The sequence below is a fragment of the Lagenorhynchus albirostris genome, chromosome 18 (assembly GCF_949774975.1).
Source record: "Lagenorhynchus albirostris chromosome 18, mLagAlb1.1, whole genome shotgun sequence".
In the NCBI taxonomy this organism is placed as follows: Eukaryota; Metazoa; Chordata; class Mammalia; order Artiodactyla; family Delphinidae; genus Lagenorhynchus; species Lagenorhynchus albirostris.
In genome coordinates, this window is record NC_083112.1 from 65,478,907 (window position 1) to 65,493,841 (window position 14,935).

At 39.2% G+C, this 14,935-nt stretch overlaps 1 protein-coding gene across 1 annotated transcript in view; it reads left to right on the plus strand.

Annotated features, from left to right (window-relative positions):
- Window positions 1-14,935, plus strand: part of HS6ST3 (heparan sulfate 6-O-sulfotransferase 3) — a 642,824-nt gene that overhangs the window by 276,096 nt on the left and 351,793 nt on the right. The window lies entirely within an intron of this gene.

The following is a 14,935-nucleotide window of genomic DNA, read 5'->3' on the forward strand; positions in this document are numbered from 1 at the left end:
AAGTTAAAAATACATTTTTAGGGTTGGGGTGAGGAAAATGAGCCGGACAGAGTTTAAACAGGCCAAGATTTCTTCTTAGTGGGTGAGGACAGCATGTTAGCATCCCAGATGCTGCTAACCATTTAGAGCTTGTGATGCCAGCAAATTATTCAACAATAAAGTAGTTGTGGGGGAAGGAATGATCTCAGTCCTACGTCCTATGAAGTTTTTTTTAATAAGGTATCAATTTTAAATGATTAGGCAAATGTAGAGAAATACGCTTTTTTCTGCTATTCTCAGCCTGTCTTGGTAGATTGTAGTCTCTGTGTTCTTAGCTTCCTGTCCCTACTGTCAGCACAGAGGAAGCAGGGTATACCAGATGTCTGGTTGTAGTTGTGGCTCCTTTATTGCTTCGGCTTCTCCACAGCTGTTCTTTTGATCCTTAATGCCTGCTGAGAGGAGTGCTTTAGTTGGTGACAGGCTCAGCCAGTCTTCCTGATTTGTTCTAGAATGCAGTGGCCATAGCTGGTAATGAGGAGTTCAGTAGTATTTAGGGCTCTAACACATCTTGGGGCAAGGGGTATGGCCCCTCTTACAGGCTCTACCAAGAGATTAAGCTTATCTTCCAGTCTTAACACCTGTCCTGCTTTCATTTTATCTCTCTTGACAGGGAAGGGGTTCTTCTATCTTTTGTGGTCTCAGTTTTAAATCAGCATGGTATCATTTTTGTAAAGCTATGCCTGAAGTTTGATGAATTAACTTTAGAGGTGACACCGTGCATGTCTGGTAGAAATATGGTTTGTATAAAATTGTATAATCCTCATTATGCAGAACGTGAAGAAAGGGATAAATATAGCTTTTTGCCAATAATCTTTGTAATAAGGAGCTTAGGGTGTGAGCCTATTATTTGAATTTTCCTTGCCTTATGATACTTTGTTTAGTACTATGCTACAGAATAGCATAAGCAAACTACAAATTCAAACTCATTTTTGGACAAAGTGAGGCTTAGATCTTTTAAAGAAAAAACGTACACAAAGGTGAGAGAATTGTAATATCAAATACTCAGAATCATTCAGTTTTATATTCTGTGTGAAAACTAATGGACATATTTTATTATTTTATTTTACTAACTGTAGGAAAAAAATTAAGCGGTGAAAGTGACAAAAGCAGTAAACTATCACTGTGTCTTCCTATTTGTACTCAGAAGAGCTTTCTATTATGTCTTCCTTTGTTCATTTACTGCTTTGTGGTCTTCTCAAAAGGAAAACTTTTGGCTAATGCAGTCACATAGTTTGGAAGATTTCTGTTTGCTCCAGAGGATGTTGGAGAGACTCTAGTCCTTTTTCCAGCATCTGAGTTTAAAGATAAATGGTGTTGGGCTTCCCTGGTGGCGCAGTGGTTGAGAGTCTGCCTGCTGATGCGGCGGACACAGGTTCGTGCCCCGGTCTGGAAGGATCCCACATGCCGCGGAGTGGCTGGGCCTGTGAGCCATGGCCGCTGAGCCTGCACGTCTGGAGCCTGTGCTCCGCAACGGGAGAGGCCACAACAGTGAGAGACCCGTGTACCGCAAAAAAAAAAAAAAAAAAAAAAAGATAAATGGTGTTTTTGTAAAAATAATACTATTGTAGAATTTTTATAGTACTTCTGGAGAACAACAAAGAGGAGTGTTTCTTAGCATCCCTGTGAAGTTTCTAGCAACTATAATCATCCCAATTTTGTAAAAAAACAAACTAGTTAAGTAAAATTTATCTCTAATAGCAGACTAAAATCTATTCTCAGTTCTAAGTAGGTCATCTAGTGCTAAGTCTGCTCTTATAACGCAAATATGTTTTGTCTCTTTTGGGTCCCGTGTGGCTCTTTCCGCCCAGCGTGTCAAACTACCGTCATCACCACATCAACATAAAGCATTCAGGGACCAGACTTTGCATACTGACTTAGGTAGTGACTCCCACCTCCTGGGCTTTACCCCAGTGTGCCTATTCACATTGCTATCATGCCACCTATCTCATTAAAACTATATTTTTCTATCTGTCCTGACCCCTGCTGTCTCCTGGTCTCAATAGTGCTGACTCCTTGAGGATAGAACTTTTAAAATATTTACTTGTTTATTTTTATATACTTAGTTCTAGGCACACTGTCTTGGGCACAGTAAATACTAGATGAGTGTTTAGTAAAGGAGGGCCATGAGAGAGAAGGAGAGAGAGAGGGAGGGAGGGAAGAATGGAAGGAGAAAGAAAGGAAGAAAAGTAGGGAAGAGGTATGGAAGGGACAAAAGGATGGACGGGTCTGCCAGTTACTAGCCATGGGGTTGTTTGCCTGAGCCTCTGTTTTCCTATCTGTCAAATGGGGGAAATGACACCTACCTTTTGTGGTTAATCAGGGAGTACCTGAGAGAACCTTTGTAGAATATCCAGTATGGTTCATTATTTTCTTTCCAGTCCTTCCCTTTGAAAAATCCTATACGTCCTCTAGAAGTTTTCCCAAATGTATCCTGCCCAGCCCAGTTTGAAAATTCCAAGGCTTCGGCATGTAAATATATAGGTTATGCCACTTTAGACTGAATTTTAATGTTCTCTTGATGGCTTCCTTCTCATCTTTCCACGAGGGCCATGTGGTATGGTGGAGCCACCTTTTCCCATCTCCTGATCAGTGACATCCTATTGGTAGATTGAAATTGGCTTAGAAATTGACCAACATGTTTTCCTCCCAGAGATTGGATGTTAGACATTTACCAGCACAGCACTACTCTTGTCTTTCCTGCCTCTGTCCTGTAGGTGGCTCTTGGGCATGGGCACTGGGTGTCCTATTTGTGAATATCTCTTATGTTAATTCAACATTGTACATGTTGACAGCAGTGATCTGACAGTAACAATGAAAAATGAAGGCAAATATATGGCAAAGACAAAGCCAGGGAATTCAAGGAGAAATATAAGTCATCCCGTGTCTCAGAAATAATTACCTTTTTAGACTAGATAATTAACAATATGGGTATCTAATTTTTAAGCACGTTGTAGATTTATTAAGAATGACTTACTTTATATAATGTCCTATAATGCTATTATCATCATTAAATATTTCTGAATATCTTGTTTTTCTCTTTGATCCACTCATTCTTTTGAATATTCCCTTTTTGTCTGTCTTAATACTTTACATTTTAACAGAGGCTAACTCAACCATTCTTAACAAGCATGTAGTCAGTCCATGTCTTTGACCCACCAAAATGAATTGTTAAAAAAGGTCTTTTACATTTCAATTTATTTATGGATAAGAGAGTTTTATTGCTTTTCCTATAGAAAGATAGATGGAATTCCTCTTTATTCCTTGAGGGCCTTTTAACCATAGAAAAGTAATGGGCTGATTACTGAAGAACCTGAAAATTTCCTGCCAATAGAAACAAATAAAACATTAAAAAATCCATTAAGTTCATCATCCTTGCCTGTACTTTCATACATATAAAACGTTAGAGTTTATACAAGGCTTACAACAGAACAGAAATGTTACCACATATTAAACACTTAGCAAGTGTCAGTTTTTGAGTGAAGTGCTTTACATATTCTATTATCATTTTATTCTCACAACAACCTTCGGAAATTTCTACAGCAGGTATCATCCTCCCCATTTGACAGATGAGAAAACTGAGGCCTAAGGCTTTTATGATTTGCCGAGTAATCTAGTTAATAGATTTACAAAACTAGCAGACAATCCCTTTGCTGCTGTACATGGAACTGAATTACGGGTTCTGAGCATGTTCTGCTTCTTCCTAGATGTGTGGACTTGTGCAAGCCACTTAACCTATCTGTCTCACTTTTCTTACTGTGTGATGAGGGTAATAATCTACCTCATAGGCTTATGTGACTGTTAAATGTAATAGCATGTGTACAATGCCCATTACTTAGAAGTGCTGCACATAAGCTTTCTACTCTTGTAATTGTCATGGTTGCTATTATAAGAATAGCAACTATTACAAGAATAGCAACTATTATAAGTAGTGTCTTTCTTTTCTCATTTTAGTTCTTAACTATCCATTAAAAAAAGCTTTTAATTGGTGGAAGGAAGTTAGGTTGCTGTAGTAACACAATTGTTTTGCATTCCACATTTTGGAAACACACCCTAAGATGACCCCCAGTGAGTCGTGCCCGTGTATCATCTGCCACCCTTGAGCAGTGAATGGAAGTGTGACTTGCTTCTAGTGAATAAGACTTGGTAGAGGTGATGGTTTATCCCTCCTGTGGATTATGTAAGACTCTCTTAGTGGACAGGAATACCAGATTCTCATGCTGGCCCTGAAGAAGTGAGTTGTCACGCTGGGCAACAGAGAACACCACCACGTGGCATGGAGCTGCAGAAACCTCTAAGACCTGATGGTGACCCCCAGATGATATTCAGCAAGTGGATAGGGACCTCAGGAACTGGATGTTCCCACTACCACATGAACTTGGGAGAGGACCCCAAGCTCCAGGAATGAATGCAGACTGGCTGATACCATGACAGCCTTGTGAGAATTTGAGCAGAGGACCCAATAGGCTGTGCCCAGACTGTGTTGTTTTAAGCCCCATGTATTGCCACATTTGTGGTACTTCGTTACGCAGCAGTTGATATGAAATACACACATCTGTTCAAGTTTCTGAATACATGTCTGATTCATTTTTGCCACATTAGAATTCAACATTAATGTATATTTTAAATTCCATTTGTAGTTAGAGCAAAATAAAAGCTAGTTTTTTCACGTTTTAAAGGGTAGTAATAATTTTTAATTGCTGATTTAAATGTGAGATTACAGAGCTAAAACAGAAACTTTTCGAATCAAAGACATGTTAGTCTAACCCTTTTCTTTTATGGATGAGAAAACTGAATCACCTTTACCCTACATTCCATTGCCTCTGTGCATTGTGAAATTTTCACTGAGTTTTTTTTTTTTGTTTTGTTTTTTGTTTTTTTTGCACTATGCGGGCCTCTCACTGTTGTGGCGTCTCCCGTTGCGGAGCGCAGGCTCCGGACGCGCAGGCTCCGGACGCGCAGGCTCAGCCGCTCCGCGGCATGTGGGATCTTCCCAGACCGGGGCACGAACCCGTATCCCCTGCATCGGCAGGCGGACTCTCAACCACTGCGCCACCAGGGAAGCCCTTCACTGAGATTTTTATAATATTCTTTTTATTGTTTATTTATAGAAATGAGGAAATGCCCGAAATGGCATTGTACAAATACAAAAAAAACTTTGTTAGCCAGAGCCCTGCCCATCATAGAGGATTACCGATAGTTGCCGGAGTGGATACAGGCATAGACTTATCAGAGGATCACCCATATTCACTGTCTGGTACCATCGGTCATGCCATCCCTCTTCTCATGGGCTATCAATAAATTGGCTTCTGATGTAGGACTGGGAGACCCAAGTTTAATAAGTTTATTTGCTGTGTACTGTAGAGGATGCAGTATTTAGTTGAGTCGATGACTCACTATGCCTGTAGAATAAGTAAAAACTCTACACCTTGCTATGTAAGGTCTTTCCGCAGTGGTCAGGCCTAATCTACTGCTTCAGCTCTGTGACCCTCTGCTGCAGGACTCAAACTTTCTTTCCAAGGGAGATTGGCCTTAAAATTTCCACCTCTGGGTTTTGTTCACACAACTCACTACAAGTTTAAACTCTGCTCTTCCGTCAGACAGGGAAGCTCGAGTTCTCCATCGCTCCATCTCCACTCATATCAACACACTGGCATGCTCCATTTGATTTAGTGCTGAAATCAAACAACCACACACACACACACACACACACTTTTACTCTTGGCTCCCTAAACAGACTTTAAATTCCTTGAGTTCAGGGAAGAGTGTCCTATACCAATTTTTATCCCTCCCTGTATCTAGTAATGTGCCTTGATAGGTATTAATTTGATGTTAAATTAATTAATTAATTGGTTAGTATGGATAGGAAGTGGGTATTGGATATAATTAGAGGGCTGATAACGGGAACGTATCACAGTTGATGGGAAGTGGGAAGTTGGTAATAGCTGTAATTAGAGACCTAGTAACAGGAGCATATCAGGAAAGGGATGCTGATGGGAAGATGAGGCCACAGGGAAGAACTGACAAGAGAAGAGGCATTGAGGCTGAAGAAATATCCCACCAATGGTGTAGGGCTTTGCGGTTTTGGAATTGGGAGAGTAGGATGTTTCTCTGACAACTTCGGCAGCAGAAAAATGTGTTGTAGTTTGTATATGATTTGTTTCTTCCCTCACATCTATCTATATGTATCTATGCAAGTATCTATATATCTGTGTGTCTATTTGTGTGTGTGTGTCTCTCTCTCCCTTTATCTATCTATCACTATAATATCCTTGAGATATACTCCATCAAGATTATAGAGCATTTATATTCCTCTTCCTAAGAGTAACCTTACCCCGTGGTTTCTAGATCCAGAGTGTTAATTTGAAGATAATGAAGGGAGAAATGGACCATGTAAAGAACTAAAATCTAGAAAAAATTACTTTAAGCTTACCTTTCTGGAATGAAATTATTTGAATGTGAGACTGAATATCCCTAATTTAAAATATATTGACTATTAAATGTTTATTTTAAGCAAGTATAGGGAAGACATCAAAGTAATTAAAATGGTGTGGTGACTGGGAGAGCACTGCACCCTCCTAGTACTGGGAATCTTCAACAGAAGACTTTCCTTTTCTCTTGCACTTTTTTTCTTTCTTTTCCTAATTGAAATGACCTACCTTTGTTACTACTGAAAATCATTCTGTTTTTAATTCCAACTTGTAGGGGTTGTTTGAAACTGTGTCCGACCCTCTAAGCCCTCAAGCTGGATGTCAATACAGCCTTAATAAGCATTCTTTGTTTTCTCATCATCCAAGTTACCCTTCAAAATACCAGCTGTATCAGGCCCCAGAAAACCTCATTGGATGTCCCTGAGTAAATTGATAACTTTCCCAGAGCTGTGCCCATCTGTCCTGCCCCTGTAAGTTGATAGTGCCTGAATGTACTCAGTGAATCTTGGTAAAATATTATCCTTTCTCAGTTTCCTATATCTTTATTTAAGTGTTATAGTTGTCGTAAGCATATATATTCATGAATCAGAAATGCTGTATAACAACCTTTTTTATTTACCATATAACCTTGTGAAATAACTCAGTAGTTCGTGAATTAAAGAGCTCATCAACCCGAACTCTGAACTGCTTAGGACTCTTTAGAGCTGATGCAAGATATGTTTAGGCTTATTAACTGTCTATATAAGATATGGATGGATGTACTGCCTATTAGTCCCTCAGGTTCTCGTCTATGTAATGGGGATACCAAGTAGCATTTAGCTCTTAAGATTATTAGGTGCATTAAGTGAGATCGTGTACATACACTGCTTAGAACAGCCTGGCATATATGCATGCTATATAAGTTTTAGTTTTTTATCATTAGGTGATTTGAAGTGGTCAATGTAAATGTGTCTGATCATTTTTAGGTCTGTATTTGTTTATTGAGGCATCATTTATATACGATAAAATGGATAATTTTATATGTGCATTTTGATGACTTTTGGCAACTGTATACACTCATGCAATTCACATTCCAATTAAGATATAGAACTTGAATCACCCCAGAAAATTCCTTGTGCCTCTTTACAGTTAATCACATCTCCCAGAAAACAAAATCATTCTGATTTCTATCATCAAAGATGAGTTTTGTCTGTCATAGAACTTCAGATGAATGGAATCATAGCGTATGTACTCTTTTGTGTCTTGTTGCTTTTCTGTGTCATATTTTGGACATTAACCTGTGTTGTTACATGTGCTGAGTGGCATTTCATTATATGAATATATAATTTGTTTATCCACTTTTCTACTGATGAACATTTGGGTTGTTTCCAGTTGGGGGCTCTTTTTTTTTTTTTTTTTTTTTGCGGTATGCTGGCCTCTCACTGTTGTGGCCTCTCCCGTTGCGGAGCACAGGCTCCGGACGCGCGGGCTCAGCGGCCATGGCTCACGGGCCCAGCCGCTCCGCGGCATGTGGGATCTTCCCGGACTGGGGCACGAACCCGTGTCCCCTGCATCGGCAGGCGGACTCTCAACCACTGCGCCACCAGGGAAGCCCCAGTTGGGGGCTCTTAATGAAGCTGCAGTGCGTATTCTTATATACATCTTTTTGTGGATATATGTTTCTATTTCTCTTGGGTAACACCTAGGAGTGGAACCACTGGATCACAGGGTAGGCACATGTCAGCTCTTAAAGAAACTAACATTTTCTAAGATGGTTTTTACCATTTTCATATTCTTTCCAGCAGTGTGCGAGATTCCCAGTTGTTCCATGCGTTTACTGATCTCCATCTGTCATTTCAGCCGTCCTCATGGGTGTGAAGAGGATCTCATTATAGTTTTCATTTCCATTGTTTCCCTGTTGACAAATGAAGAAGAGCTTCTTTTCCTGTGCTTGTCGGCCATTCATACATCTAACTTTGTGAAGTGTCTATTCAACTCTTTTGCCAATGTTTAATTCGTTTGCTTTCATTATTAATTATTTTAATGTAATTTGAATACTTATATAACAACTTATTTGTATATGTACAGCACATTAATTATGTATTTAATCCATTTGTCAATGGGAGGAAATCACTGCCAGAGTGGTTTACTTATCCTCAAATAGACTCAGTAAAGTAGCAATACCTTTGTTGCGGAGTTTCACACCAAAACCAGAGCCAAAGCAGGTGTTGTTACCATCTGAGAGTGATAATCATTTGCAGATGCTACATATGGTATCTCTAGTACCTCAGATTCTACAGTATGTAGTTCTCTCCGTTTTTACGCTTTTGTGACTTAATCATCCCCTTCCTACACTTGTTTTAATTTGTCTGTTTAAGGAGAAAAAATAAATCCCTGTGAGAATATAAGAATAATTAGTTTCTATGAATTGGGTATTTGAAACATACCCTTTTTTTAGGTAGGGAGAGCAACTGTCTCTTTTTTGCCGGGGTGGGGAGAGCACATTACCTTCTATGTACAATAAGGTAACTGAAATTTGAATGCTTTTCATTGTATCGGGTCATTACAGCAGTGACAGCTAAGAAATGTTAATACATACTTAGAAAATGTGTTTGTTAGTGGTTCTCAGGCAAAGAATGCGACAGAGCTGCCCCTAATTCCATAAACATAAGGCATATTAATCCCTTTAGTTGACAGGTGTTTAAATGGGCAGATTGGATGAGTAATTGGGTTGTTCTTCTAATCCTTAGCTTTGAATATAAATGAGAAATATCTCGATATTTTTATTTGTCTTCAGTAACGTCTTCTAATTGATTTATTTGAAAATAAACTGTTTGTGCAGAACAGTGATTTCTTTTCAGCATCTGTTGTTCATATGAGAAAGTTTGCAATCATAAAACATTTTTAAAAGTCCATACCTTTTAACACTCAACTCTGTTTCCAAATCCCATATGAAGGACTGGAGAAGTCATCCTCCAATGATTTCATTTTAAATAACATTAATTTTTTAAGGAAAAAAAAAAGCTATTCCCTAGGAAGAAGATGAATTCCTTTGGAGGCTGCTCTGGCCTTATATGCCCCCAGGATACAATTTAGTGTTCTACCATGACCCAAAAATTTTAAGGTAGTTTCCAGAAGAGCCTAATATGCTCTCAAGAGGCAACACCTGTCCTGGAAAGACCCCGCTCAATATTTCTCTTTACTTGATGACAGTGAGAGAAATTACTTAACATTTTAAAGAGTGGGCTGATATATTTCTGAACCTTTTGTTGCTGTCTCTCATCTGTCAGTGTGATGAAGGATTGAGAAAAAAAATTAGAGTAAGTGAGAATTGTGGCAGGAGAGACATGGGAGACATTTTTAAGAGCAATTTAGGAAGAAAAGTTTGGAAAAAACGTTGGGGAGTTCTTCAGTACCAAATGGGGCCAAGAAGCCAAGAAGCTCGCAAAAGGTCAGCACCTTAAAAACTGACAATGCAGCCAGTATCTCACAGTAAAGCCACAGTGAATGAGAGAAGGACAGTGGCAACTGGGGGCAAGGAGGTCAGGTCATAAAATGTGGTACCATGTCCACAGAGACCCCAGGGCGGGGAACATCTGAGTAGCCAAATTATGTATATATATATTTTTTTCCCCAAGAGGCTGAAAAAAATGCACAACCTAAAAGTTGAGAATTATGACTTATTTGGTGGACTTACTGAGGACTTAAGCCCAGGAAAAGCCTCTCAGATAGCTTTGAGGGACTGTTCTGAAAAGGTAAGGGAGAAGCCAGGATATATAGGAATTTTCACACACAAAAAAAGACAGGAAGTGAACCATCAAAAGATTGCTGCTAATTGAAGGAAAACCGGACATTTCAAGTGAATGAATTTAGTGCTTTTCTGTATATGGGAAGATGCAAGAGTCTGGGTTTAAAATAATTCCTTTGATATGCACCTTAACTGGGCCAGTTAGGGCCAGTATCCTGTTTTCCTCCATCCTGAATCCCCTCAGGGTGCGCCTTTGTGGGTGTCTGCAGAGGCTGATGACTTGATGGTCCAAACATCCTTTGTTTACTGATACGGCAGATGACATTCTTTGTCCACAGGATCTTTCTATATTTTATGCCCATATATACCATCATTTGTATAAGCATTTGAAAACTTAGTTCATGCAGACAACTGTGCAAATTTTTTTTTTTTTTTGCGATACGCGGGCCTCTCACTGTTGTGGCCTCTCCCGTTGCGGAGCACAGGCTCCAGACGCGCAAGCTCAGCGGCCACGGCTCACGGGCCCAGCCGCTCCGCGGCATGTGGGATCTTCCCGGACCAGGGCACGAACCCGCGTCCCCTGCATCGGCAGGCGGACTCTCAACCACTGCGCCACCAGGGAAGCCCTGTGCAAATTTTTAATTGATTAGCGTTTGTACTGTTAACAAATGTTAATGTTCTATTTTGAGTGGATTTTATCTATTTTATGTGGAAAAATGATGTGACCATGTTTGGTCATGGTTGATGGGCGCTCCTGGAAGAAGGAGCCATATCTCTTTATTTTTGTATTTTTTGGGTCTGATGCCATCCTTGCTTCTAGATACACGAGGAACATCTGTTGATGAAATAAATTCAGGTTCAGGACCTTTCTACTTGACTTGGCTACTTCTTAATAATGACCTTTCTTTTTTCTTCTGGCTTTATTGAGATGTAATTGACATGTACTACTGTATAGGTTTAAGGTGCACAGCATAATGATTTGACCTACATACATCATAAAATGATGACCACAATAAGTTTAGTGAACATCCATCGTCTCATAAGTATACAAAATAAAAGAAAAAAATGTTTTTTTCATTGTGATGGGAGCTCAACAATTTTTGTATATAAAATACAGCAGTGTTAATTATTTTAATCATGTTGTACATTACATCCCTAGTACTTACTATAATGATAAGTATTATATCTTACTATAATTATTATATTTATAATTGTACTTATAATACTTACAAGTATAATAATTATGACATTATAATTATAATTATTAATAGTGATTTTTCTTGATAGAATGCAGTAAACCCTTTTTCTGAAATTCTAAGTGCATCCACAGTGTTGCCACATTTGTCTACCTCCTTTTGCTGTAAATTGCTTTTCTAATGCAAAAAGATTACCTATGGCATAGCAAGACAAGAATCTTTGGAATGCTTGTTTCCACCTACTGGTATTAAATCGCCTGGCAGTACAGAAAAAGACAAGTTAGGAAGAACAGTAGAATTTCAGAATATTATTTACATTTTCTTGCAAGTGCCTTTGGTGTGATCTTTACTTTTCAAAAAAGAGTCATTCACCTTCATAAACTCTCAGGTGAGTTTTGAACCAATTTACTTTTCAAGCAAGAAAGGGAACCTTCCAACTTGAGAAACTTAAAACAATAGAAAATAAATGTATAACAGTCACTTTGCTGTACCTTGAAACTAACACAACATTGTAAATTAACTATATGTCAATAAAAAATATTTAAAAACAATAGAAAATAAAATTCTCAAGTCTGTTCAATAAGACGGGGAAATATTGGGGGCTTCCCTTGGTGGCGCAGTGGTTGAGAATCTGCCTGCCAGTGCAGGGGACATGGGTTCAAGCCCTGGTCTGGGAAGATCCCACATGCCGTGGAGCAACTAGGCCCGTGAGCCACAACTACTGAGCCTGCACGTCTGGAGCCTGTGCTCCACAACAAGAGAGGCCGCGATAGTGAGAGGCCCACACACCGCGATGAAGAGTGGCCCCCGCTTGCCACAACTAGAGAAAAGCCCTCGCACGGAAACGAAGACCCAACATAGCCAAAAATAAATTAATTAATTTAAAAAAAGAAAGACTGGGAAATATTTTCCCAATTCACTTTTCAGCTATGTGATTAATTTAATTTTTTGAAATTTATAATCCTTTTATGCTAGGTTCCACCACTATTTAAAGAGCTGCAATACTAATGGCATTAAACTGTTGTGTTTATTTTGGATTAGTTCAGTTTAATTATAATCTCAGCCTGTTCTGATCCGTTTTATATTTTTATTCAGCCATTAATCTGGTATTACACCCAGATAATTATGACACTCCTTAATATGAAAAAAAATTCAACTAATACTTTGAAGACTGTAAGACTTTGTACCATAATTCTCAGGCTCAGCGATACTGATTTCTTTATTCTCAAATACTAGTGAATACAGCCATTACTTATTCGTGTACATTTTGCTTAGGTTCATGAAATTATAGTACTTTGTTTTCATATTGGTGAAAATACCACTGCTGTTCATCAGCTATAAACTGGAGCACAGAAGTGCATTGTGGATCCATCTGGCTTTGCAACCTTGGGGTCAGAATGTTGTAGCTATCATTTGCACTTCACAGCCAGGGAGATGTTCAACCGACACAAATCTAACAGGAAGGTAGGTATTGGCTCTATATGTATTCTCAATTTTCTTTGGAATGTTTTATCAGTTTTAAAAAGGCATGTGTTCTTTTCAGGTGAAAGAACGTACAATATAAGAGAGCAACACTACAACTTATTTAAGCCTAGTGTGTTTTCCTGAATCGGGGGTGGGGAGAGTGCAGATCTCTGAGTCAGATAGAAGTGCATCTCAGGTATTTAGAATCTTTGTTGTCAGAGGTTACTCTAAATAGACTTTTTTTTTTTTTTTTTTTTGCGGTTTGCGGGCCTCTCACTGTTGTGGCCTCTCCTGTTGCGGAGCACAGGCTCCGGACGCGCGGGCTCAGCGGCCATGGCTCATGAGACCAGCCGCTCCGCGGCATGTGGGATCCTCCCGGACCGGGGCACGAACCCATGTCCCCTGCATCGGCAGGCGGACTCTCAACCACCGTGCCACCAGGGAAGCCCCTAAATAGACTTTTGATTTGGATCATCCATACTGTTTTCTTGGGATGTGTGGAGGAGAGACGAAAATGGACAGGAAGTCTCCTGTGTTCTCAGATTGACTCATTAGGTCGACACTTATGAAGCCTTTTCTGTAGACAAGATACATATACAACTGTACTTGAAGTAGAGTTTTCTTGTTTTCAACGGAAGTTGCATCCTAATAATTATTCTTCACTTCAGCCTCTAGATATTTGTATTAACATTCTACAATGTAGTGAATTTAAAAAGTGACGTTATTTTCAAGTGTTTGACTTCAAATCTAGGAATCTCTTTAAAATGGATATATTTGTTAATATTGAAACAAAATATTCTTTGTGAAATTTTGAGCTTAAAAGGGAAGAGCTGTTTATAAAGTTTCTATCAATTTCATATGATCAAAGATAAGCCATAGGGCTTCCCTGGTGGCGCAGTGGTTGGGAGTCCGCCTGCCGATGCAGGGGACACGGGTTCGTGCCCCGGTCCGGGAAGATCCCACATGCCGCGGAGCGGCTGGGCCCGTGAGCCATGGCCGCTGAGCCCGCGCGTCCGGAGCCTGTGCTCCGCAACAGGAGAGGCCACAACAGTGAGAGGTCCGCGTACCTCAAAAAACAAAAACAAAAACAAAGATAAACCATCATTTTTTTCCTCAGCAATAAATCCTTATATACTTCTCCAGGGAGTGTAGCACAGTGGTTAAGACATTAGTCTTGGCTCTTGGATAGATTGGGATCATATCTTTGCTCAGCTGTTCACTACCTGTTTATATTTAGGCAGCTTTATAAAACCTTGTTTGTTTGTTTTTTTTAAACTGGTGGAATGGGAATCATAATAATATCCACCTGAGAGAGTTGTGTTGCTTCAATGAACAGGACGGGGTGTGAAGTGCCCCATATCAAGCACGTATTAGGAGCTCAATAAACGTTCATATTTTATATCTCAGACCTAGCACAGTGTCTTGCAGATGCTCAAATTATTTATTGAATAAATAAGTCCTTTGGGGTTCTGAGAACAAAATTGATTCTGAAACACCTGGCTGGATAAGTTATATTCGCTTTGGTAATCTATTAAATGTATTCGTGAGTAAAGTGCTAATTAGTTAAATCAGTAAATAAGATTTTTGATGACCTAGCAAGATCAAGACACCGTGGGGCATGTACAGCAGAGTAAGCAGCTGTCCTTGTCTGTAAGGAACTTACGTTACTTTCTAAGTGGGGAGGGTAATACCTGAACATTTGAAAAGTTTAAGATTAATATTGAATTAAATAATAGTTGAATGATTAATGAAAATGATTTGAAAAAGAGATGTCTAGTAAGTGCTGGAGATAATGAGAATCTTAGGAGTTAAATGAAATTTCAAGTCTCAGAATTCAGGGAAGATTTAGTTACAACTCAGAACTTCAATATTGATAACATTTGGGATTTTATGCATTTTTAATACTGATAATGGTAAGTATGTTCTATCCTCCCCTCACCAGTATTCATATTTCAAAGTATATAGTGTATAAATAAAGTGCAATATTTATGTTTCACTGTATGAGGACCAACATGGCCTATTGGATACACAAAAATGAATGAGAAATGTTCCCTAACCTGGAGCATATTGTACAAATACGC